Here is a 26,339-nt window from a genome sequence, read left to right on the forward strand (position 1 = left end):
CTGCTTCAGTAGAGGATCTCAGGTGCATTTTTGTCCTTACTGTTGCTCTGTTTTGCCAGTATCTCTCATAAGCAAAACTATCAGAGAGTGCTGGCAGGATAAATCCCTAAGGATATTAGAACGGCATGAGCTTTATCTTGACCCTGTCCTGTTCGATGGGAGCTACAGCTTGTGGCTAAAGTATTCTGCAATATTTCGACTTGATTCATGTTCCTCAAATTTTGTGCTTAATATCATATGCCTAAATATCCCTCAGACTGAACTGGGAATATACCCCACAGTTAGGGAAGAATAGCATATTGGAGAATAAGGTGACAAACATTTATCTCCACTAATAAAAAGTAGACTTTCACTTCACCCATTTGAAAGCTGTGAATTATGGTGTATGTCTGTTAAGGGAGGGTTTAAACTATTTGTCCTGCCTCTGTTTTTTGGTGTACTTTAAATTGTATTCTTCTTTCGTGTTTTAAGCACTCTCCCATATTTTAAGGAATACCTTTTAGAGTGCAGATGTGCAAACGTCTCATTTCCCTTTCATGACAATAGGAGATGTTTTGGAATACTCATTCCTACAGAACTTAAGCACCTAAGTATTTTAAATGTGTAAATGACCCAGTAAAATCAATGCAAGTTTTTAATTTAATGAGCTATTTGGGAATAAGTGATAAAAGCATGTGATTTCTGTGGCTTTCTTGCTTTGAACATGCAATTGTGAAAAAGGACTTGAGCATGATGGGCAGGGGAGGAAGAAACTAGTCTGTAAAACTTTGAAAATATGGTAAGATAAATGGCTCCTGATCCAGTGCTTCTCTAGAGATGGCAAAGGTTGTGTGGGACTCAACAGTGTATGGTAAAATTGGCTCTTAGTTTGCAAAGTCCTTTCTTGGCCATTAGGAGTGTCGTGCTGTTGTCTGTGCAGAATATCCAGGCAGACGAAAGGTTGTACCGTGCTATTTTGGGATCGGCTGAGGGTGGAACTGTCATACAAATAAGCTGAAAGGCACAGGAAAGTTGTGTAATGGTGTGACTGAGGTACAACCCAATGCTGGCTAAAGCCAATGGGCATCTTTTTTGCAGCCTTAATGGCTGCTAAATCAGACCCTATTTAAGCTCAGACCTTTTCATTTCTTGATCTGCAGTCATTTCAAAATGTGCTGTTATATATATGTAATAAATCTTTAAATAACGCTTCTGTCTGAAGACTCTTGCTTGCCCACGAGTAATTTTGGAAGCTCTGTGCTGCCACATCATTTTTCTGCTAGAATTTTTCAAATGTTGCTGGTGTGTTTTTAGATTTACCGGATATATTGGATACATACATTAGGTATATTTATTGTTATATATGTATTATAACAAATGGCCTCTGATAGTCCCAAATCAAGATCAAGATAAGGTCTATAACACTTTGTGCCCCAAATCCCACGTGGGTTTTTTGGAACGTTCAGTCATGGTCCTCCTGACTGTGTTTGTCAAGCAAGTTTCTCCATACATAAAATGGAAACTATTTTTGATGTTTTCCTAAAAACGTTATGGTATGATTAAAATATGGGTTGCTTAGGACAGGAGTAGTCTTTGTTTCTATAAAGAATAGTGCCAGACATCTCTGGTGTATCAGAGAGGGAACGAGCAGTAGCTGCAGCTGTTGTCATTTGGGTCCTTCCTCGTGGGCTGTGTTTACTCCTGCCTTCCAGCGACACGAGTCCTGGGCAGGCAGATGTGCAACATCTTTCAGGTCCATCAGGAAGCTAATCTAAAACATGCAAGTCAGTGTCTGGTCCCTCCCATTTGCGAGGGAGAATTTCTGACTTTTTTTTTTTTTTTTAGCATTTTTTTTGTTTGTTTGTTTGATGGGAGAAAATCAGGGTAATTCCCAGTCCTGTTTTGAGACATGGGAAGAAGCATTTGTATCATTATCTTGATTGTGATGAGCATTTCATGCTAGGTGTGCCAAGGATTCTGGGACCCCTGGAAAAATAAGCTGATTACGGAAAAGTCTTCTGTTTACTCCTGATTTCACTTGGCCCTTACTGTTCTGCTGCTGCTGGCTCAGGGTACTACTCTCTCAGCCTCACTACATGGAGACTGCTACAGGTGTCACAGAAACTGGTTAGTTATTATAAAGCACTTTGTAAATAATAAGCTGTAGTAGAAAAATAATTATAATATTGCTGAAGCACAATTAATTCTTCCAGTAAAACTACAAAGAATTAATTCACAAATTAAGAACTTGAAACTGGAGTTTTCTGTCTGTAAGAATCAAAAGACATTTCTGTGGTCTTACTTCATTTTCAGCTTATGAAATAACTTATTTTCATGATGCAAAATTACCTAGTATGCAAACTCATGACTGAGTACTTGAAAACAAACATGGCTTTGCAGTAACTTGTTATTTTCCCTGAAGAATATGTGTGCCCTTTCTTGCACTCAGCATTGTACTGCTTCATGTGGTTTTGTCTTTGGTATACAACCCACTGTGCTCCAGCTCCACACTTGATTAAATGGCATTATGAACTCTCTAATTATAATACCTTCACTTTATTACGCTTGAACGGATTGGCTCTGGTGGATGGTGGTACAGACAATGTGCAGTGTGAATGCAGTGGTTTGAGCTTCCTTATTTGTGTTGTTATTATATGCATTGTGAGCTTGCCTTGTGGTCACCATCATGGAGGTAAATATGATTGTGGCACTGCGCATAATGAAGAGGTGATGTCTTTCACAAATGCTTTACTATCCAACTAATAGTTTATGCTTCTGTTACAGTAGCAAATATTGAAATATTGAATATCTCTCACATGAATGCAATCTCCAAAGCACACAGATGTTTTCTTGGAGTGGTTTTGGTTTTTGGGGTTTTTTTTTTTGATTGATGTGAAGCAAGTGTTAAGACATAACTTTTCAAGCAAGGTTTTTCTATGAAAGAAAAATAGATAATGCAGTGTTGTTTATGGTTTTTGTAGCTAATGTAGAGTCTGGAACTATAATGACAAGGAAGTTTGGTATGATGTTGGAAGCCTGGTTTTCTTTCCCTACAACTTAATTAACCTCAGTAACAGTAGCAGAGTTGCTGCATGGCCGTTTGTGTATTTGTCACTTACATACTCTTTCTTCAACAAGAAATTGCGGACGTCCTCAATAGGGTTTCATTGATGCTAATGTTAAAGTCTGTAAAGCTGTTTACATGGTCTTCAGATAAGAACCATGTCATTTTAATAGTAAAATAGGAATAAGGAGAGTGAATGTCCTTATTGACTAAAAATTAAGTACAAAAAGTCCAGGGAATTTGACTAAGAAGAGAGAACAGGAATCTGCAGGGAGTGGTCTGGGTGGAAGGGTTTAGTTTGCACCTTAACAGTGACAGAGGGAAAATAACAGAAGGGCAATAGGATATAGGGAAAAAAAGAAAGAAAGCGTAAGTGGAAATACGGGCGTATGCTCAGAGGAGGAGTCATTGAACCAACAAGCAAGTAACAACCACTCAGGGTGCAGGAAGAGCATGGCCTTGTCCCCCACTTGATGGTGGGGACTCTCTTCCCCTTCGCTCCAGGCACAGCCCTTGCCCCCCTTTGAACTCTCTCCCCCCGATGCCAGGTTATATAATCACTCCTAACACTGCTTTTAGCAAGTGGAGCTAAGCTCTGCCAAACCCAGTTGCCCTCCCTCCTTCCCAGAGGTGGCAGTCAGTTGAAACGGGATGTGCAGCCCAGGTGTGCTAAGGCTGAACCAGGGTTCTAGAACAGCCAGCCTGAGGTCACTACCATGGCATAAATGAAATACTCTGGATTATCTTAAAATTGAAACAATGTCATTGAGGCACTGTAAAACAAGCATCAGTAAATATTTCTGAGTGCTGCAATTTTTGTTTTACTTATAAATGTTGGGGATTGGGGATGTTGCAAACAAAAACCTAGTACACTTTGGAAAAAAAAAAAATTAACCCCCCCCTCATAAACAAAACCACAAAACAAAATGACAAAACCCAAACCATTGAATTTATTTAGTGTCTTTTTAGCCTGGTCACGGGGACGTTACCTCTGAGGATATTTTGTGTCCTGCAAATCAGAATTGTGGGCTGCTGCTTTGTGTGTTTGTGCCAGTGATTTCGCAGAAGGCTGACAGAGTCTCTGGGCTGAGCCCAAGTGCTGTGGGCTGGCAGATGTGGCAGGCAGTGTCTGTGCGTGGTTGGGAATAAAGAGCCCTTGTGCCTGCTGAAAACGCATGAGATTATAAATGTGAAACTGCTGAAACCGTCCCTTGCATTTGAGTTCAAAGAAATTCAATTTGTTTTAAAAATAGGTTCAATCCATAGGTTTCCTGCTTTAACACAGCTTCTTGTATTTAGGATCTTGTAGAAGATGTGGAGTGGGGAGTTTTGGAGCAAAGCAAATCATTGGCAGATTTAGCATCATGTACGTGTGCGCCAAGTTATTCTTAGCATGAGTGGAGCCCAGTCAAAAGACTTCTGGTTTGTGTGCTATTCTGTTGTATTTTAAACTAATGTTGTGTATAATTGGCATTCGCTAAGGGGAAAATGTAGTGCTGTTTGCTTACATCATGCAAAGTAAAATTAGCAACCAAATTAATAATAACTCATTTTTCAGGCATGGACTGGGAGCTGGTTGCATGGCAGTACTGTATGGGGAAGAAACAGCCAGCTCAGTTTTTATATTGTGCTCGTTAATACTTTCCTCCTCCTTCTATCCTTTATGTTGACATTAATGTTAATTACTTACTTGCAGCAACCAAAAAGTATTGATGAAAGCCCATGAACCCAATGTACTTTTGTAAAATTAGTTTCCTGCTTAAGCAGATATTTCTGTAGTAATTGACACAAACCAGCCTCAGACAGAGAGGCAGAGGGAAGCTGGTTGTATGATTGATTCACCATGTTCTGTGGTTATTTCATCTTTATAGTAAAGAGAACACTGTAAGTATAGGGCCAGATGCTCCACCTGGGTCCTTATCTGAAGATGTGGCCTGAATAATTTATTAAGGTGCTGTCCCTTACATTCTCTTCAGCTAGAGGTCTTGCCATAAAAACCACCAGAATTTAAAAACCTTTCTCTTTGTTTTGCATTGCCTTTGTTAATAGTGGAACACTATAGACAATCCCAACAATCCCAGTACTGGTGCAGAATTAGAAACCATATGTGCAAATGCTACAGTGTGTATATTGCAATATGGGAAAAAATAACTGCCCATTTATAACTGCGTTCTCTCAAATGCATAGTAATTGTAGGTGTTAAAAGGCATTGATTTAATGTTTTAATGATACATTAAAGTGGTTGATTTGTTTCGGTTTTTTTTTTCCTTGATGATTAATAAATAGGCTCTTTTGTTATCCCACATTACCTAGATATAAGAAAATTGCATCATATAAGATGTGATCCCCAATAACATTTTCTCTTTGAAGGGATGAGTAGTTCCTTGGTGTCAACCTTGTGGCTTTAATGGGATCTCCCAAATAGCACAAAGCTTGTTACCTTAAATACTGACTTTCAAACAAGTAATATTCTCTTCTGTCTTGCAGGACAGATAATTCTGCTGATTTTCCCTTGTTTTTTTCTCTGATTGTTCTTTTTCGGTAGAAAAGTGTAAATATTATAAAAGGTCAGGTGGTTTCTGTCCAAGTAATGGATTGCTTCAGGCTTTAAAAATGATGCCTGTTTATGGTCCTGCCATCTGCAGGAGCAGCAGCCTATCATAAAGTTACTGTATTGATCTGTCACTAGTACTGTCTTGTCTGCCAAATGAAAAATGGCTTAAACTCATAACCTGGGCCAGCAGTTTTCTTATTGTAAGCCAGACAAAAAATGCTATTGATCTTCTTTGCTGAAGTGTCCTTTTCACAGCTTGCCAGCACCAACATACTGTTGTCCTTACTCAGGGCTAATTAGCTAATAATTTAATGCAACTGAGACAGCACTCTCAGTTTGGTTTAGCAGCAAGGGAATATGCTGTAACTTCAGAAGTATGGCACCTTTTTAAAGCACAGTCATCATTGCAGTGCTTGTCTCAACTTCTACTCTCTCACTTCAAGTTTGGTTTGTTCCACACTAAAGAAGAACAGTCCAGTTAGGCTGAGGTGTGCTGTCACTTCAGGATTTATAGGAAGCAAAGCCCAGATGCAGTGTTGGTGTCTGCAGTGGTCTTGGTTATGCACTTGCACTTCAGGTTTATGATCACTTCTTGAGTGAAACCAAATAGTTCATTGAATTAATCATGGAATCCCCGTGCTTTGGGAGCTACAGACCAGATGGATTCAGTCACTTCTGAGAAACAGCCAAATACACCTTTTTTGACTGATTCATTTGGTTTTGTTGGGCTTTTTGGTAAAACACCAACCAAATGAAAAATCCACTGCTAAATTGTTTTAAATCAAAGTTTATATGATAGATCTTTCTTTCTAAGAAATACATTTTCTTAATCCTCTTACTGATAGGAGGCCAGAAGGTTGCAAGGAAACTCAGGTTGGAAGCATGGGAAAGATCTCATCTGCTCACACACGTTGAAAACTCATAGGAGTCTTCCAAAAGTTACTTTTTTCAATTAAAATATTTCATTATGTGTATGAATGGAGTTTGCTTGCTTCAAGTCCTTAGCTATGTATAGGAAGTAATTAGTACAGCTTCAGCTGGAGGATGGCTCAATGTCTATCAGTTCATGTTTAATCTTGTGGGTGGTTCTCCTGGCTTGTCTCATACTCTTATGGTGGTGAAAGATACAGCCTGTACAACATTCCTTTTAGAATAAACAGTGAAAAAACCTTCTGAATTATAATTATAAGCATTTTGACAAAAAAAAAGACAAGACATCATCTCGCAGTTTTTAGCTGTTAGACATTTTCTAAAAGTTCTTGACCCAAAGCAGCTTCTTCTGTAGTCTTTGCCCAGACAGTGCAGGCCATGTCTTAGTTTGTATTTCAGAATCATGCATGATTTCGAGTTCTATTTTTTTGTTTTCTGCTCCATTTTGCTGACCACAATGTGAGGCAATTCACAGGAGGCGGAAGAAAACAGATGATCCCTGAGGGAAGTTATTCTTTACATTTCATACATTAGTTTCTCTGGAGTGTGGGTACATATGTTAATTTTGTATATGAAAAGGCAGTTTAATCTATAAGGACTCTTAAAATTTGCTTGAAGAAAGGCAACTTTTAATCTCTGAAAGCATCCCCAAAGTGCAATTAACTATTCTGATGTCCTGATGACTCAACAGATGCTTCTGTAAACTAGAACACATCTGTCAGATTATAGAATTGGTATGCTGCTATATGTGATTTAAAATGACTGCCCATAAATGGTTGTATTGTGATAAATATCATATAGGTGGCAAGGGTGTCCAACTTTGCAGTTGTCCTTTAAAAACATTTCACAATACACTGTTCATTGTCACTTTCTGAAGCTTGCTATAGTCACGTGAACTGCCTGACTCTTCCTTCATATCTTTTAGACTTGTTTGGGTTTTTCTGCATATTCCCAACTCCTTTCTAATGCATGCAGGCTATTGAGTGGTATTTTTAATAGAACAGTAGAACTAAAGATTTTTGTAAGCCTTTCTGAAGATTACCAGTGGCCAATTCAACTGATTTTAGACTGTACTCCATCTGTCTAGCAAAGAAAGAAAATACATTAGTAGTCCACACATGAGTAGCTTATTAGTTCATTTGTTGTGTGCACTACTGTGATTCAAGACTGATCTAAAATATTCATCCACAATTACTGGTGCAGCATAGTTCAAAGTGCTTCAAATCTGTGGGTTTGACTGAGAAATTTAAGGAAAACAGCTGCAAATTGATTCTGTATGTAATTAATGAAACATTTCATTCTTATGTAAATATTAAATGCTTGGCTATTTTTTTCATCTTTTTTTTCCCCTTTCCTCTTACTGAGCTCCCCCTCCCTGACCTCCATTATATGTTTGTTTGTTTTATAGGATGGTGGGTGGGCTGGCATGGGGGCATGTTCTCTTGAGAGGAAGAATTAATAGCTGAGTCCTGTGACTCATTCACTGAACAAACAGCTGTTCTCCCTCTAATTCACCCTTAGTCGGATGTCCATCCCACCCCCGGAGAGGAGCTGCCAGAAGGCCCTGTTTACCTCTGCTCAGTTGTTGAAACTCATTCCCCTTTCTTGTAAAAAATGCACTTTCCTTGACCGAACCACCCCATGCCCCTGTAAAGCAGAGGTGTGATCTGAGCCCCTGGCCAGCTGGGCTGCAGCGAGCCTCATCTCTGGGGGAGGGACACAGCAGACTGGCTGTGGCAGCCACATCCCCAAGTGTCTGGGCAAGATTTTCCATGGCTCACCTCTTACAGAGTAGTGGCTTTGCCACAGCAGTGCCTGTTTGGAGCTGGGGCTGCAGACAGTGGCTTCAATATGGGTTAAAAGCTTTTGGTGTGTTGGAGAGAAAGGGCTTTCAAGGACAGCAGAGAAATGAGTGGTTATTTGTGCAGATATAAGGAGTGAAGTCAGTGAGGCAGGACTGGGGTTTTGTTTAGGGTCTCTCCCTCCCTCTTTCAGTGTCACAGAAAATTAATTCTAGTCTTACAAATGCTATCAGTGGAAGATTTTAAGAACAGCCTGCAGTAAAACTTGGAAGATCTCGAGGCAAACTGCATCTTGCTTTGAAATGACTGTCTTTCCAGCTCAGATGTCCATGCAGAGCAGAATTGTATAATGCTCCCTCTCCAATGCTATGGATGACCTCAAGTTTTAGCATGGGCAGCCTGGCAGGGCTTGGCATCAGGGAAGGCCCCTGCAGCCCTCCAGGGAACCAGAAAACCAGGATCCAGGGCTACCAGTTTGAAAGGACTTGCGTAATAGCTTGTGTGATAGACAGCAAGGAGCACTATCTGTTGAAACCAAATGACCTGAAGAGAAGATGGGGGGGAAACTGCTTCTAGCTATTAAATCCCAAGATACGACTCTTCCTCTGAGACATCTGTGCAATTATTCCTTTTGGAGCTTTTACTGCTATGACACAAATTTGCATTAAAGGCTTGGATGTCTAAAATTGTGTTTGCCCGCATCTTATTTGGGTCATAGTGTTGCAGCTTTCCTGCCCTTCACTTCCCTGCCATGACAGCACCACTCAGGCAGGTAAAGCAGGCAATAGCCCCCCTGCTGCACCCTGTGCAGACATGGGGTTGGATGTATGTGGTGTTTAGTATTACAGAAGAGGGTGGTTAGAGTACAGCAGTATTCAGTGAGCTGATGTGAAGGCACTCAAGAAAATGGACTTGGCAGAGGATAGATTTAAACTTCTATGAAATGCCTACCTTCACATTTAGAGAAATGGAATTTCACCCACAGGTCTTGGCATACCTGCTAGGGACAGGGGCTAAACCCAACAAAATAGATGTTTGTAATTGAGTTGACTGGCAGCAATATAGGATGTTAAATTACTTTTTTTCCCCTTCCACATACATGAGCTTGTTTCCCTTAATATGGGTCTTCACATCACTTGAACCGCTTTCTGTTCAAAATGCCGTTCACTGCTGAGTTCCATTGTGATCTAACTAAAAGCAGGGAAATAGCCACCTCATCTCCATTCCCAGGAGTGGAACGTAAGGGCGGGAAAGGAAATCTGTATGTTGATCGAGTTTAAGAGGTTATTATGCAGAGATGGTAAAAAAATAATCTGCTCCTAATTCTATGTTGCTGACCTTTTAACTTTCAGATTGGAGAATGTGGAAGAATGAAATGGTTTATATATGTTTCCATTAGATACTTTAGTAGGAGCTACTATAGTTCTGTGGTGTTGAAAATGCACTTAATTTTTAACTTCCTCTGTTTTAAGAAGGTTAAACTTGAGGGGTTTTCACTTTGATCTGCTAAGGTCAGAGACCTCTTTTATCGCTGTTATTTGAGGTAAGTGGGGAAAGGAATTTTTGGGGATTTCAGCTAAGCTCTGTAAAAGAGTTTTAGTAAATGTGGGATCCAGCTCAAAAATGCAGAAGTTGGGGTGTACCTTCTACAGGAAAACACCTGTTTAAGAAGTACTTTTTAGCTAAGAAAAAATGAAGAGTTTTTCCTTGTAAAACCTAGGCACAAAGCTCTAGAAGTGTGGTCTAAGTCTTTGTGGGTTTCTCTTTGTTTTTAAAGTTTTCTTAAAAACCAGCTTTCCTCACGTTGGTGCTCCGTTTTTGCACATATGTGTTACTGTATACACAACCCTGTTCCATACTGCATTAGGGAGGATTATTTTCAGACCAAAACAAAGCAAAACTTGTTTATTAACAGAAGATGTTCAGTGTAGTGAAATGAAGTGAAAAAGTTAAACCACTACATTTTTATTGATGGTGGTGTAAGTTTCCTTCACCACAGTATTTTTTCACTTTATGTAAGTTTCGGGTTCTGCCCCCCGGCAAAAATGATGCACATGTGTTGCATGTAGTTCTAAGCCCTTTGCTCTGCTACTGTCCTTAAGTAGTAATGCTGTAAAGATTTAGAAATTATTCTACTGCCAAATATAAGACATTTGTTACTCCCAGAGATGATGGCTTAATTTTTAGTATTCCTTGGTGGCTTATATCTTGACATTTCTTATGACCTACAATTAAAATGACTTTAGCGAAGTCTCAACTTATATCCAGATTTCTGAGTGTGGTTGAGTGTCTCCAGGGAGAGCCTTGAACTGCTCACTAAATCAATTTGTTCTTTTCTCAAAACAGGTTAAATATGTTTTAGCACTTTTTATTAAAAAATAAATAACCCTAGATGACATAACTGCGACATGTAAAATTAAAAAACATGCTCTGTGCATTTTGAAGGGTAGTAATTTTGATGCCAATGCTGTGCTGATAGTATTCCACCAGAGAGAGCAAAGAATGGTTAAAAACAAGCATGTCTAATCCTGTCTCACTATTCTGCTAGTCTCGTTTGAGAATTAAGTTGATGGCACTCTACTTGGGTGGGTGCTAACTGCTAGATGTGGCAATAAGCTTCTTTAGCAGAGCCTGAGACACTCTACTTTCACTGCCTTGTCTCCCTGGAGTTAGATTTTTTTTTTTAATTTGTCTTACTCATGCCTACTGCTTTCTTTTCAGGTCAGTCTTCTCCTTATACCTTTAGCAAGATAGGCTGCAGAACTTGCTTGTGACTCACCTGTTCCCTTAGCTGATCCTGCAAGTACAATTTGAGTAGACTCCTCATGTTTACAGTTTATTTTGTATCCAACACACAGGAGGAGCAGAGGGAAATCAGTAGCTGCTGGTGCTCTGCAAATCTGCAGAGGCTATAACAGGCAGCTGTATGCAGGGAGAGTCAGATGCACTGGCTATGCCAGAAGCAGCTTTTGTTCCCTCAAGCCACTTCCATGGTTGTGCTTGAGTGGATTATTGTTTAAGGCTCTGTAAGTACAATAGGACTTAAGGAAAAGGAAAGGGGGAAATTTTTTCTAAAATAGAACAAAACAAACTAAAAAAGTTTCTACGGAAATAGATGGCAAATGGTCTCTAATAATGGGATTTTACAAGAGATGTCCAATCTCCAGAACAATGGTTCAGTTTAAGCCAAGATTAATAGTGCTTGTTATCCTACGCCTGTGAGTTGGCAACTCAGTCCTCTGCTACAAACAGATGCAGTTTAATGTTCTGCCGCCTGCTGCGGCCTAGGGAGGAGCCGCCACTGCGATGCTCACTTGTGAAATGGTACCGAATTGCAAACCTCGGTTGGTTTGGGTCCATCAGCCCCAGGCTGACTGATTGTAGCTGGCTGGGCGCTGCTGGGCTGGAGGAGGAGCTGTCTGGACTGCCTTGCACAGGGCAGCCACACCAAATCTTTCTTATTTCAGCTCGGGCCAAAGCCACCTCCATCAGATTATGGTTTCACAAAGATGTGCTGAAATGCCTGTCCTCCCAGTCCTCTCTCCCTGTTCCTGCTTAAACCCCTGATCTATTCTCCTGATTCACGTGCGGCCCCTTAAATCTGGGGTGTGGGGCTGGGAGGGAGGTGGGGTGCAGCACTGCTCCAGGGACTTCAGGGTTTCCGGCGCTGTGACAAGAGAGCAGAGACATGGACTTACAGCAATCTTGGCCTACTCATGCCCATGTTTTTAGGTACACTGGACCCATCTTAGATGCAGGCTGAAAAAGAGAATAAGATTGGAAAAGAGGTTCTTTCAGTAACTAGATTTTTGTGGAACAACTTGAGAAGTAAAGGATTTTGTTATTGTGAACTGGAGATTGTGATACTGCAAACTGCTGCTGTTAAGCTTTAAATATGTAGGGTATGACAACAACCTGGACCTTTCCCTTCCATCTTAAAATTAGAAAAATTGCAAATTCATGACTTTCTACAACTGAGAAAATGTGTACTTCAGTTATGTTTCATTTTTTTGAGATAATGTGAAATACAAGTTTGAGATGGCTTTCATTTCTGTTTATGCATAGAAAAAACTAAAGGTAGTTTTTTGGTTTTTTAAATTGGGAAAACTAATTGAGAAGATGGTGACTAAATAAAGAAAACTTTTGCTTCTACACCGTGGTGAGAAAGAAGATGGGAAAAAACACAAGCAAAATTTACATACTTACTACTGTGATTCTTTCTTACTTTGCTGTACCTTTGTAGCATTCTGCCTAACAGGGTGAGCTTGAGAAATCTCCCAGGACTAATTGTAGTAATGATGTGATACAGGAGCCACCAGTTTGAGCAAGTGGCTGCTCTGTTCAATGCAGCAGCCTCCTGTGAGAACCTGCTCCTATTTTGGGAACATGTCAGGAGGAAATGGGGTAGCGCAGGAGTGCTGGCCCAGGGTTCTCCTGGGACTCTGTGGGGCACGGGGAGCCCTGCTGGGATGAAGGCAGGAGGCTGACTCCAGGGCTTGCCTGTGGGGCAGGGAGGAGGATGTGTTAGGTGCTGCCAGGTGAGGCACATGGCAAGTTCCAGTGCAGCGTGGCCACTTTCTGTGGCTTTCTGCTGCTTGTGTTTGGAAGGAGTGTGCATCCTGTCTGTTCCATCAGATAAATCTCTGTATTTTACAGCCATGTGGCTGCTGCATTTTGGTGTGATGCGTTTGTGTGGTTTTTTGTTTTTGTTTTAGTAGGGATTATTGAGGGCCAAGTCTAGGTGGAGGCAAAGTTGATAGTTGTTGGAAGCTGCAGTCCTGCTTCCCTCTGCACAGATCTTCCCAGCTTTACTTTCATCCTGCATTCTGTCTCTGCCCAGGAAGGAACACACCAACTTGCACTGACATTAGTCTCTCTCTGTCTCTCTATTTTTCCTCTCCAAAACCCTCACCTATTTTGCATTGCTTACTTTAACAACATTTTTTTGCTTTTCTCTTATTAAACTAGCCAGCTGTTTGTCAATGAGGATGGCATCTGATGCTTGTCAGACATACACTCACTGTTGATTCTGAGTTGCTTTAAAATTTCAAGAAAGCCTAAGTTTCTAAAAAGTCCTGATAGAGGGCTACGATACCTAATAAGGACTGCATATAATAGTTAAACTCTCTGTAGAAGTTTGTTAATGTTTTCGCATAGCTGACCAGTAAGCTTATTTAGGAAGAGCAGCACTTCGTGTTCTTCACTTATGACCCAGTTACAGCTGCGGATAAATGAGAAGTTGGGATTGCTGACATGCTGTGGTTTTATAGGAATTTTGAGTTTGAACATGTTCTGCAGTTCAAGGAGAATAATGCTGGAACTTTGAAATAATTTGTGAAAGTAGGAAAATACCCTAAAATGCACCTGCCTTATGCATTTCAATAGTAAGATTGTACAATATACATTAACTGTCTATCTTACCAGTATTTTTGTTTTTCAAGAATTTCTGTTTGGGTGTTTTCTGTTTGCTATCTCTACATTTTTGTTTGTGTATGTAGAGTCCAAGTGGTATTTTGTGTATGGAAACTGAAGGATTTACTCTTGGTTACCTTTAGAAATTGATTTATTTACAGTTATTTAAGTCCAGCATAGGCTGAATGCTGAGGTGTAGACAGTGTCCCTGGTGTCCCTCTTGCTTTCCTCAGAGGGTAAGGCTGAGGACAAGAAGCAGGATTCCAGGACTGTGATAGTCCAGAGAGATCTGTAATAAACTTGTCTCTAAAATCTGGCAACCACCAGGTAAGACCAGGATGTGATGAGAAAGCAAGGAAACTTCTTTGTGCTTGACCCAAGTCCATTGTAGTGATACAGCTGAGATTAGGAGGTTTAAAGATGAACTCTTTGTTACTTCCCTATTGGATTTCCTCCAGTTCCCCCTTGCAGTATTTTTATATGCTTTAATTTTAAGACTTGTAATGCACAGTTTGCTCTGGGTGTTTCCTTTATATATATATATATATATATATATATACACACACACACACATACCTTTTCCATTAATTTTGGCAAAATCACTAAGAAACGGCACCATGTTAAAAGAAAAAATGTTGAAACTGTGTAGTATATTGGGCCAAAATTGGTGGGTTTGGTAGCAGGGGATGCATGGGTGGGGGGCATCACCTGGGCTGCCCTTCAGCAGTGCCCCCGAGGGATCGTGTCTGCCCCAGAGTGCAGTGAGGGTTGAGGGTCACCCTTGAGAGCTGTGGCCAGCCGAGGCCAAAGCGAGGGCATCCTTGGGGGAGACCGGGACCTGGGGAGGAGGAGTCCAGCCTTGCCCAGGGGAAATGGAGCGAAGGAGCAGCCTAAGGACAAATGAGAAGTGAGGAGGAGCAGACAGAGAAGGCTTTGCACACACACCCCGCGGCCGCCTGCGCTGCCTCTCGCCTCACCACAAGCATGGGCTGGGCTGAGGGTAAGGCATGGCACAAACCAGGCAAGTTAGGCTGGGATAGGTGGGGGGAGAAAAGGTGGTTGAGTGAAGCTGACCCTTGGGAAGGTGCAGGAAGAGACTTCCCCTCAGTAGTTGCTGAACTGCTTAGTCTCCTTTGTTTTTCCTCCTCAATTTCTGAAACAGTAATTAACAGTGTGTTAATTGGCAATAAATTAAGTGAAATTATGTGAAATTCCCAGAGTTGAGATTCTTTTGCCCGTGATGTACAGACAACAGATCTGGGGGATTCTTGTATTGCTTCTCCTGTTTTTAAAATCTTTGGGGTTTATTTTTATGCCTTTAGTTTTGAACTTTGGAAGCCTAGAGATAAATATATCCCTTAAAAAAACAAAACAAACAAAAAAAAAAACAACACCAAAAAAACAAGCAAGGATCTGAAAGCTGAAATTTTTATGTGATGATGAGACTTTGCAGAGCTGGCTTTAGGAAAAATTCCTAGTGCTGCAGGGGAGACGATAAAATCGCTGGAGTTGGCAGCCCTGCTGCGTAGCCTCTCCTTCCTCCCCCCTCAGCTCCTGCAGCCTTCCTGGCCGGTCCTGGTCGACAGTGTTGATTTTTATGGTGTGATCTACTCGGAGCAAGAGTTTTGCCCGTGGTGCACTCGTAATGTACCACATACACGTTACTGTAGGAGTAGCCTAACACAGAGTGTCCGGCATTGCGAGCATCGAGCGGTTCGTAGCCAAAAGCGCTTTAGGCCAAAAAAACCGTGCGTTTTTGTGCTCCCTCTGCTGGATCTGGAAGAGCAGGAAGCCCTCCCGGCTGGACTGGAGCGCTGCTGTTCCCCTCCTTCCCCCATTCCCACCCCACAGCTCCCTGAGCGGGCAGCGGTGGGTATTTGCAGAAAGGACTTGGCGCTTCCCAGAGTCCGCTCGAGCCGCCGCACAGCGGGGCCGTGAGCCAGGTGGGAATGTGGAAGAGGCAGGGAATTGTGCGGCATCAAGTTATTGTACCACAGTAAGGCTTAGAGCACACCTGGAAAGGGTGGCTGTGGCAAGCCAGGTGGAAGGGCTTTCCAGCTGACACTTCTTCTTATCATCTATTCTCATTTTCAGGTGTAGCCTGCTACCCCTGAACTTTGCCAGTGAGACTGTTTTGGGGATCTTTCTAGAAACAGGATGAGAGAAGGGATCAGGCTTTACGAAGCTAATTTTATTTTTGGAAGCTGATTGCAGTTCCCATCAGGACCCTTTGAAGTGTGCTGGCAGAGCTGGGGCTGGTGTGGGGGCACAGAACAGGCTGGAGTGGTGGGGGGGACATTGTACAACCCCTGAACAGGTTGTGCAGGGAAACCAGGGAGCAGATGCTGGTGGGGATGCCAGTGTCCTTAGAATCAGCTTGGACCTGGTTTGTAAGAGGGGTGGGTGGTCGGTAATGTGAATTCACAGAAATGTTAGTGGATTACCCTTTTATTTTAAGATGTGCTTTATAAAACAAAGTAGGAATTGTGGTGCCAGTTTTACATATGGGCAGAATAAAGCACAGAGGAGGGGGGCAAAGCTTTGGGTTAGTGTGCTGCAGCAGAGCAGTTAAAGCTGGTTTAAACAGCCTCTGTTCCTATCCTCTGCCATGATGGCTGATCACTCCCATCCTGTGCCCACTCCCTGTGTTATGTTGGCACAGCTGTTTATGAGACAACATGCTGAAGGAAATTAGTTCCCCCATTCCAGCTAACCACACAGCCGCACAAATGCAGTGTTGGAAGCAAAAGTCCAGGAGAGAGGAGTGAGAGGTAAAGTTCAAGTGTCCAAGTAAATGCTATAGCCTCATCTGACGGAAGTCCAATCCAGTTACACCTAGAATGGTACCCAGATCTTGGGGCAGGCAGAACAAAAATTTTTCCTTTGGAGAAACAAACTGAAATAACTAATTGCAACTTCATTAAAGTCTACATTAGCTGAGAAAGTCATGGTAACACATACTAAGTTTGAATCAATTAACATGTTTTTCCTGCCTTGAATAAGCAGAAGAAAAGCACTGGGGAAAACTTCTGGACGAGAATAAATACGTTGTGGGTGAGAACATTCACAATTCAATGAGGCCTTAAAAGCCAGTCATTCACCCATATTGCTTGTCAATGTGTGACTTCTCTAAAATTGCCTTTTGTGAGACAAGAAGACCAGCAGCGTTCCTGCATGAAGCAGACAGTCCCTTGGTGACACTGGATGTGTTGGGGTGGGATGACTGTTTCTGACAAGGTTTTCAGTCATGTTTTTATTCTTTGTGAATTATCAGTGAAAAGGGTAGATATGGCTGCAGCACAAACATTGAATGCAACTTGCAAGTTTTTTGTAATAACTTGAGGCTTTTCTTCTGCATTTTTAAGTCACCTGTGACTTTTGCATCATTTGAGTTGTTATGAAAGTGTCTGCTCCAACAGCTGGTCCTTGGGGAGGAACCTGGACTGGTTGCAAATTGTGTGGGGTTTGCTCTGTTGGGTTTTTATTCCGGTAGTATGTGCTTTTTCATGTTTAATAGAAAATTCTTTTGCATGGAAGTTACTTGGATGTTAGTCAAAAGAGAGGCAAAATGTAGTCACTGTGTCACTTTTCTCAATATTTGCTGAGTTTTGGAGCCTGGTAGCATAATGCTGTAAGGATGCCTTGTCTGCCTGCTGAAACAGCATGTAACAAAATACTGACTGCCCGTAAACATTCCCCCATCTCCCTTTGCAATCTTTCTTTTTAATTAAAAAAACATTTCCTAGAAGTTGCAGTGCTGTGCCAGTGTAATCCATAAACTTGTTTTGTTTTGCTACAGAGAGGATGGTGGTTTTGAGGTATTCTGGTGTATTTTCTTAAGCAGTGTTTGGGGGTTGGTTTATCTTTTTTAATGGTACTTAGCTCACAACAGTCAGTGAGTACCCTTTATAAAGAGAATAAAAGACATCACCATGACCTTTAACTGAAAAAAATTACCATTTGGCTCAGGAAATTTTGATGTAAACCTCAGCAGAATTCTCATTATCTTTTCCTCATTTCATTATTACAGGCATGAAAACCTGTACTACTTAAACTGCTGAGTGAGTCTCAAAAGCTTGGGGGTGGCAAGAGCTGGGCTGGAACCCCAACCCAGCCTCGGATCTGGCCCTTCTGGCTTGGTCATTGGACTCCTAAGTACTTTTAGTTCATTTCAGGTCTTTTCACTGAGCTGATTCAGATGCTGCTGTATTATGCAGGAGAATGGAGGCATGATATGTCTGTATTTTTATTGCAGGAAAATGGATCTTGTTATGTGAGGGCGTTGAGGAAACAGTCCCCAGCTACTGAGAGGAAGAAAGGCCGGTGGGAAATATTCAGGTAGGAAAGCTGTGTGTATCATCAAGCTGTAAAAACACTTGTGGGCCTTCATTCTTTTTCCAGACACTGTGTTGTGTTTGATGCTTGAATGGCTGATCTGGTCACTATCATAGTTTATTTGTTGTTTTAAGAAGCAGCCCTGTTTGGTCAATTGATTGCAACAACAAAACCCCACAAGCAAAGCCCCCAGCATAAACATTCCTCGGGCTATCCCTGGTACGGTATTGATCCTGATACAGAATACAAACAAATTACTCTTTGCGTGAGCCATCCGAGCTATAAAACAGAGCAATAATATGTTCTACTTGCTGCCAATAAATGTGCATTTATAATAAACTAAGCAGAAATCCCTGAGTAGAAGAGAACAGTAGTTTCAATAACATGTTCAATATCTTATGTCCAGCTGTTGTACAGAATTTTTAAAAAAGCACAAAGTGGGCACTCCAGGGTTTCTGCTTCCTCCCTCACTTAAGGAAAAAAAAAAAATCTTTGCAGACCTTTTCTGTTGCTGCTTTTTCTTTGCTTTTCGGCTTCTTTTAGATATTTTTAAGTAGTTTGTAAACCATAGGTAAGCTCATCTCTGCCGTATTCAGTGTAGTTCATTGCTTCTCAAGAATTTGGCCTACATCATAATTTTCTTGTAGACCAGCTGCCTCTGCTTAAACTGCTATGTGGGTCATCTCCATTTTTGCTCCTTGTCATATCCCAGTGGCATTTCCATATATTGGGAAGTAGCACTAAAGACACATTCATATATCTGTAGTTTTGAATGCACCTGAAATTAGGGGGGGAGTTGGTACCCTGTGACCATCACTGTGGGTGATGCACTGGGTTATGCACTGGGGATGCATAACTGAACCCATTTCCAAAAAGAAAAAATGCTACTGATCATCAAAACATAGTTTTTTGGGGTTTTTTAAAATCTGCTTTACCATGCTCATATAATCCTCCTCATCCATATTTTCAGTGCTGCACTTTGATGAGTTACAGACAGTTGACCTCAAGGCATTTCTTGATGAACATTTCTGTCTGCTCTCAGCCTTGAAAAACTCAACCTTTTCAAGAGCTGTATGGGAGAAAAATGTGTAAGACTAATATTTATAGGCTGAAAGAGAAGAGAGAGGAAAGAGTAAAGTGTAAAACTTGCTTCCAGCAGAAATGCCATCCCTCTTTTACCTCTGATAATTAGAAGCATTTCTGACATGGTTACAAAGCAAGTTAGTGGTGAGTGCCTGCCATTTGCTGTGCATTTCTAGTGCAGGACTGTTTTCCTTCCCGATGCTTTCTTCTATGTTGTTTTCAAAGAACCACAGATTTCACCTGATACTCACCTGTTACATTATGATTCATCAATACTCCTACATTTGAGTTACTTCCAAGTATGTACATATGATTGTTTGTAAAAATGCAGGGTTGTGATTCAGGTTCAGATTTTGGGTATTTTTTTTTCATAATGTTTACCAAAGCTCATTTGCATAAATCTTTTCATTAATACTGGTAGCTGACATAATCCTGAGAGAAGGAGGAGAGGTTTTAAGTGCCATAATTTTTGTCAGGAAAAGATCATGGCTATATTAAGAAATGCAGCAGTACTGATTTTAACTCTGATAGAAGATTTAGAGAGCATTACAAGTAGTTTTTAGAGGTGCCTTAAACGGTGTACTGTATTTAATGGTCCCTGAATATAGGTCTAAGATGCTGGTCTTAGATAATAAAAAATACTATGTGCAGACATAGAAATACAGCAAATAAATAACAAAAGGAAACACGAAACCAAACCCCACCACATTAAGAAACACTCTGTTTTTAGAACTGTGCTCTTGAAAATTTCCTGGAGATTTCCCTAGACTTGGATCTTCATTTTCAAAAATAAAATGAAATTCACTTTTCTGTACCATAAGGAAACTTGGGAAAGAATTTCCTTGCTGTGCCTTGGGGTCATGTGGCCTCACTGCTGTAGAGCTGGAATGTTTGCCATGGTATTTCCGGAGGCTTCATAAACACACAGAAAAAACAGTGGGGATTAGGAGGATTTTAAAAAAATTGCTCTATTTTTCTCCCCCAACCCTTCTTCTTTTTTCTGGCAGCCTAAATTCATTACACTTTAAATGTAGGGTTCTTTTAGGAATTCAGAAGAGTTTTTATTTGATTTGTCCAGTGAATTTTAAGAACTAAGTTAAAATATTTAATAATTTTTAATTGCTGAATTTGTCTAGAATTATTTCTTAGTAGGTGTAATACCTGGCAACCTGCATATTAAGCCTAACTCTTATTTAGACGGTCTTAATGGTTTACTTTTGGCATGTGTCACTGTGAGTGACATTCAGTAATCTGACTTGATAGCTGTCATCTTGCAAGGCAGAGTAATGCAAACAAAAGATGAGCACTCAGACAAGGTTACAGTGAAGAGCCGTTTCCTAAGTCCTGCTGTGGTGGCGTAGAATCCCCAAGTCAAATCAGAAAAGCACAGAAATTAGTTCTGGCTCCTGGGATATGAGGGATAGGATTATGCAAACCTCTTCCTTCTGACTGTAGGAATAGTATGTGCTCCTTTTCAGACTTCACAAACACCAGCTAAACTGGGATTATGAGGACCTCTGTGTGTCTGTAATGCCATGGATATGTTATGTCTGGCAAGGTGGGCTGAAGGGACCCTGCAGTCGCTCTTACACCCTGGGCTGACAGAGCTGCATCTTCTCCTTCTCCCTTCCCCTTCCAGCCAAGCTGCCTGTTGAACAAGGGCAGAGAACTGATCTGTTTTAAAAATAACCTGGCAAAAATGAGGAGGGAGAGGGAGGATGAATGGACTATTTTTAGCTTAACCAAGTCCATTCTCTACACAGCATCATGAAGCTGTCCTGACACTACCAGGAGGGGTGGGGAGAAGGCAGTGCAACAGGAGCTGGTAAGCAGCAGCCTGAGATAAGAACTGCTTGTTCCAGATTGCCCTTGTGAAAAATCCCCTAGCAATGAGCCTGTGTATTCCATGAGGCTGCTCAGGACATAGTCAGTGGGTGGTGTATAACCATATCAAGACAGGCTTGTTGCTGAATCAGACTATTTATTGCATCAGAAGTTACAAAAAGGCAGCATAGTTCGAGCTTCTCTTTTAAGTATGAAACAGAAGAGTTGCTTTTTTCCCAACTTCAGGCCCCAAACTGGCACTCTGGGAAGGAGCATGGGTAGATCTGGAATTGAGCAAGGGCTTGGATTCTGCACATTGGTAGGGCTTCTTCACTCCTTTCTCCTGTCCCCTACTGAACTTTCTGAATTCTCTCTTGAAGAGTGACTAATTATTGAATTATATTCTCCTAGTGTGGAAATGTATGAAGTGTAGAATCATTTAGTTTGAGTACGTCTTACGTTTTGTTTCGATAAATTTTGTGATGTCTGATTGCCACAGATTGTCACATTGTCTGACTCCTCCTCTTCTGGTCTCTAGCTAGAGCAGTTGATTGAGAAGGGAATGGGATGAAGCTAAGAAGTTGTTCTGAAACTCTTGGACTGTAACATGTAGGGAAAAACATAGTTTCAGAGATTGGCTTGAATATAAATGTTCTGCTATTTAAAAGTCATCTTTTGTAAAAGTATGCCATGACTCCAAAGGCAAACTGTGTTTTAATTTGAGCTTATCTGCTTGTATATGTGGGGCTTTTTCCAGGTGGACGCACAGAAATATGTGCAGCTGAGTAAAAGGACTTCGTGCTTGAGTTGTCTTCAGTGTTGTACTTTTTATTAAATGCTGTAGCACCCCCCCCCAAGTTTCAGGTGAAAAATTCCACCTATTTAGGTAGCAAAAATAGTGTACAAGAGCTTTCTTTTTTTTTGGACATGTTCCAAAGTTTTGTGTCATTCCTTAGGATATTTCACTGGTTTGTCACTTTGTGCCTTTATGAGACAGTGCAAAGATTTTTTTATAATTTTGTGATGATACTATGTGTATCTGAATAGTACTTGTCATGACGTTTGGCTTTGCCCCTTCCCATCTAAGGATTCCCAAGCCTTCCCAAGGAAACTTTTGTTTAGGCAGGGCAACAGGAGTCATGGTTGAAACTTGTTCTCAAAAGCTCTGTGTTCCTAATGGGCTTTGACAGTGGTTGGGAAAGATGTCACTTCAGCATAGTGAAAAGCAACCAAAGTAAATTATATTTTTAATGAAGGATTTTCTATCTGCCTGAATTGATACTGGCAGGACAGTGTAAGTTAAAAATAGAAGAACCTTCTGCAGACACATTGCAATCTACCCTGGTTTTACTTTGTCTAAACAAAAAGCAATATACACATAGTGAGTGTAGACAGGTCTTTTAGTCTGAGGTTCTTCCTTTGGCAGATGGCTTCTGATTCTTTTCTTTTTCTTTTTTTTTTTAAGTAAGTATTGCTTTGAAGGGAGACCAAATAAAATCAGTATTCAAGGATTCTGTTTATCATGTCACTGCATGGGAGATTGCTGTATCCTGTACTAGACCTACTTTATGGTGATATGTACAAGATTCTTATGGCCTTATAAAGGATGCTAACTTGCATTCCTCTCTGCAAAGAAGTATTTCCAAAAGAAATAATATGCAGATTGAATATTTATTTTTGTTCAATACAAAAGTATTCAGAGCTAACTGGCAAATATTTTGCTTCTCTACCCTCCCTTTTTCCCTTAATCATGTTTATCTCCTCAGTGTTTTCTTCTGACTATTGGAAATGCGTTTTTATAGAGTATTTTAGATCAGCAGATTTATAAGCCAAGAATTTTTGTCTTTTCACTGAAGGCATGTGTAAGTAAAGGGACTGAATGATTATTGGGCTTTTATATCTTGCATATATGTATACTGTATATTTTGGATATATTAGATGTATGTGTAAATTGAGATCCTGTTTCAGAACAGTTGTCACTGTCTGAACAATGGTTGATGACTATATGTGTCTTTTTAAATGACTGAAAAATCTAAATAAGGTTAAATTAACCTGCAATAATCTTACTGTGGTGTATTTTTAAATGTTTCATACTGAATAGCATTTAACTACATTTCTCTATTTCACCTTCTTGAAGTTAGTAAGTTCAAGGTATAACTGGTTTTCCACACATTTTATTAGGCCTTGATATTTCTGACAGCATAACTTTCTTTTTCAGGCCTTCCAGTGGAAAAAGAGAGAGAAAATTATTTTCTTCTCAAGACAAAAGAACAGTGCAAGTGTAATCTCAGCTCTCAGGTTTTCTTTTGTCTCTGTCTCTTAACCTGGTGTGATTAATTGGGTTTGATTTGGTCATGTTTTTAGAAGTTTATGAAAGGATAGGGGAAAGGGAAGAAAAGTACTCCTTTGAAGCACGTATCAGTGATTCAAATGCTGCCTTGAATCATAAAGATATACATGACTGAAATCTGTGTTACCAGAGTGTGAGAAATTCTGTGTGAAATGCCAGCAGGTTTATAGCCCAAACTGATGATCAGGCAAGGGACAGGGACAAAATATATAAACTGCTTGTACTCTGCTGAGAATTTGTAGTCTACACCACAGATCAAACTAAGGCCTTTCAAAGAAAATACTTTCAGCTAGCAAATCATGGAAAACCTCTATATACACAATGTAATCTAAAAATCTCAGAAGTCAAAATAAACCTAGTTAATCTGCAGAATCTGCATGTGTGGAGGAGTGTGTCTGCCACACCTTGTGGGGTCCCTTCTCTCTCTTGCTTATACCTGTCCCATACATCAGAAAGCTCAAACTGAAAGCTAAAAATACCCCTTTACTGTAGAGTGGGAGGAAAAGAGAACAGGTATGAACACCACCTTCCAAAGATACTAAGTGTTTGCTACAGGAACAGTCTGTTGACAGAGAATGCAACAAAATAGTTATGTGTTGAATAAGGTGTTTTCTTTGTTGACTTTTGATTGGGGCACTTCAGTGGAATTTCCTCTTGCCCATGTGTGCTCTTACTGGGTGGGCAGAAGCTCACTAACTTGTATAGGTTGGTTTCTGCTAAATATAGTTTAGCAATGACCATTTTATTACTGTCCTTTTAAATGTAAACATTCCCAGTCTCTTCAGGTGGTCTTCTTAAAATATGCTTTTTTTTTTTTTCCCTGATGATTTTCATTGCTACCCTTTGATTTTTGTCTCATTTTGCTCTGAATTCATAATTTTCTCATACTACTATTGCCAATCACTAGACTATCACTGCTCCTTTAATAAAAACTATGGCACCAGGGGAACATTGGTTTCTCTGGGTCCCAGTTCGATAACAGATTTCCTTCTCTGAGTATATTCCTCTTTTAGACTGTTCAGATGTCTACCAGAAAGAGTGAATTCTTTGTTTGTTGGTGAGACAGATGCCCACCTGTGCTGAATCCATTTAACAGCTACAGTACGATAATGGTTTTTGGTCATTATTGCTCTGGACCTGATAGAAGCCAGAGATGGAGTGCTCTTTATCAGTTTGTAGAGTCTTGCAGTACTTTGCTCTGCCTTTCCCTCACACCTTTGGCCTTTTTGGTGCCTGGTGCCGAAACACCTGCCTGGTACCTTTTTTCTTATAGTGCCTCAGAAGTTTGCACCCTGTTCGCTCTATCTGCTCACGGTGCTGAGGTCCTGCTGGTTTGCAGTCAGAACATTTTGGGAGTTTATGTGGAGGGGAAAGAACAGTGCTTGCAGAAGAGGGCATTCCCCAAGAGAAGATGTACTTACACCATGTCTCCTGGGCAGATATGAGCTTGATGTGCTTGTCTTCAGCTGCCCACATTCTGTGTGGAGCCAAAGCAGAAGCCCCATATCCATCGTTCGCATTGTGTTGAGCTCGAGCTAATAAGCTCGGTCTCTTGGCAGGATGTGTTAGATCAGGCTTACTGCTGTGCTAATTGTGCTTACACAGCTTCCAGTTTGGAGCTGGCTCATTTACAGCTGGCTTGGATGGTGGCCAAGAAGGCTCGCCTCTGCCTGCAGTATGCCATGTAGACATACACACATCCAGCACTTGAATGTGTCTGTCAATAGCAGGAAATTATATTTGGAGGGAGGGGAAAATCTTTGGCCTGGCTGCAAGTGTAAACAAGGACAATATTAATGAATGAGGAAGTAGGTAACAGTTTTAATAAGGAGAAAGTTTGATTATTCCTAATTTAGACTCACTGCCACAAGTTGTTTTCAGCCTGTGTGTTTGGCTCTGTCTTGTTCCTCATTTACCACTGTTTTTGTGGGGGTTTTGGTTTGAGGTTTTTTTTTTAATATATCTTGGGAACACTTCCCAGATTTAAGAAACCCCATTGTAGAAGTGAGCAGCCTGGTATTTTAACTGAGGAACAGAAGGTAATCTAAACACAGTGTTAAAAATGGGCAAACGTTCAGAGGATGGAAACTTGCTTTTATGATCAGCCCATCCACTGTTTTTTGTCTTCCCTTACTTCATATGTTAGCAAGTTATTGTGTACGCTGGCTTTAATGCAGTGTCAAGGATTGGCCCATCTTAGTGTTGAAGTGCTGTAGTTAACTAAAAGTACAGGATACTCACTAGTAACAGGAATTATTCAGGAAGAGGAAACTCAGAGCTGTAAAAAGTTCAAGTTTGTTTATTTAGGTTTGAATAACTAGAGTTCAGAATGACTTGAAAGCCACATCCTCAACTGGCAAAGATTGGATTCATCAGTTACCAGCAGTTATGTCATTTACTTCATCAAGAATATGTCCCCTCAGTTATTATGAAATCTTCTTTCTGTGGAGGAGGGTGGTGGTAGATGGGAACATAGGAGTGTGCATGTACATAAATATAGAGAAAACTGGCCTAGTCTCTTAATTTATTGTGAAATAATATAATGATCCATCAGCCACATTGCTATGAGCTCTCTTAATATTTGAGCCCATTTTTCTCAAATTATTTGTTTAGTCACAAACATCCATGCATCACTGCATTAACTTGCTTGACAGTTTAGAGGCTACTTCTCCTTTTGAGCAAGCCTTGAAGAGACAGTAACAACCTTCTAGTTCTAAAATCACTGTTATTAAAACAACCAGGCAAAGGCAGAGTTGAATAATGATTTAGCTCCCAGAATTAATTTGAAATTTCAGCAGCACTAAGTAATATTTTAGTGGCATTATAATCCCGTGCATTACATAGTAAATCTGCAGACTGCACTGCCAGAGGAAGAACCCTGCAGTATTTAAGTGACACTGTAACACCATGGTATTATATTCAGGTCATTAGGGGGCATTTTACAGGATTGAAGTTATCTGGCAGAATGTCAAGGGTGAATTGTATAATCTCTGTTTCTTTGCCCCT

The 26,339-nt window shown here is 40.6% G+C and overlaps 1 protein-coding gene across 7 annotated transcripts in view; it reads left to right on the plus strand.

Annotated features, from left to right (window-relative positions):
- Positions 1 to 26,339, plus strand: part of ZMIZ1 (zinc finger MIZ-type containing 1) — a 293,828-nt gene that overhangs the window by 52,560 nt on the left and 214,929 nt on the right. For 6 of the 7 annotated variants that reach the window (XM_032115721.1, XM_032115720.1, XM_032115726.1 and 3 more), the window contains exon 2: positions 17,997 to 18,079. The exons of the other annotated variant lie outside the window; for it this stretch is intronic. The gene's annotated coding sequence lies outside the window, so the exon portion shown is untranslated. The remainder of the gene's footprint in view (positions 1 to 17,996; positions 18,080 to 26,339) is intronic. 7 annotated transcript variants of the gene reach the window in all.

Source organism: Corvus moneduloides, chromosome 8 (assembly GCF_009650955.1).
Source record: "Corvus moneduloides isolate bCorMon1 chromosome 8, bCorMon1.pri, whole genome shotgun sequence".
NCBI classification, from domain to species: Eukaryota; Metazoa; Chordata; class Aves; order Passeriformes; family Corvidae; genus Corvus; species Corvus moneduloides.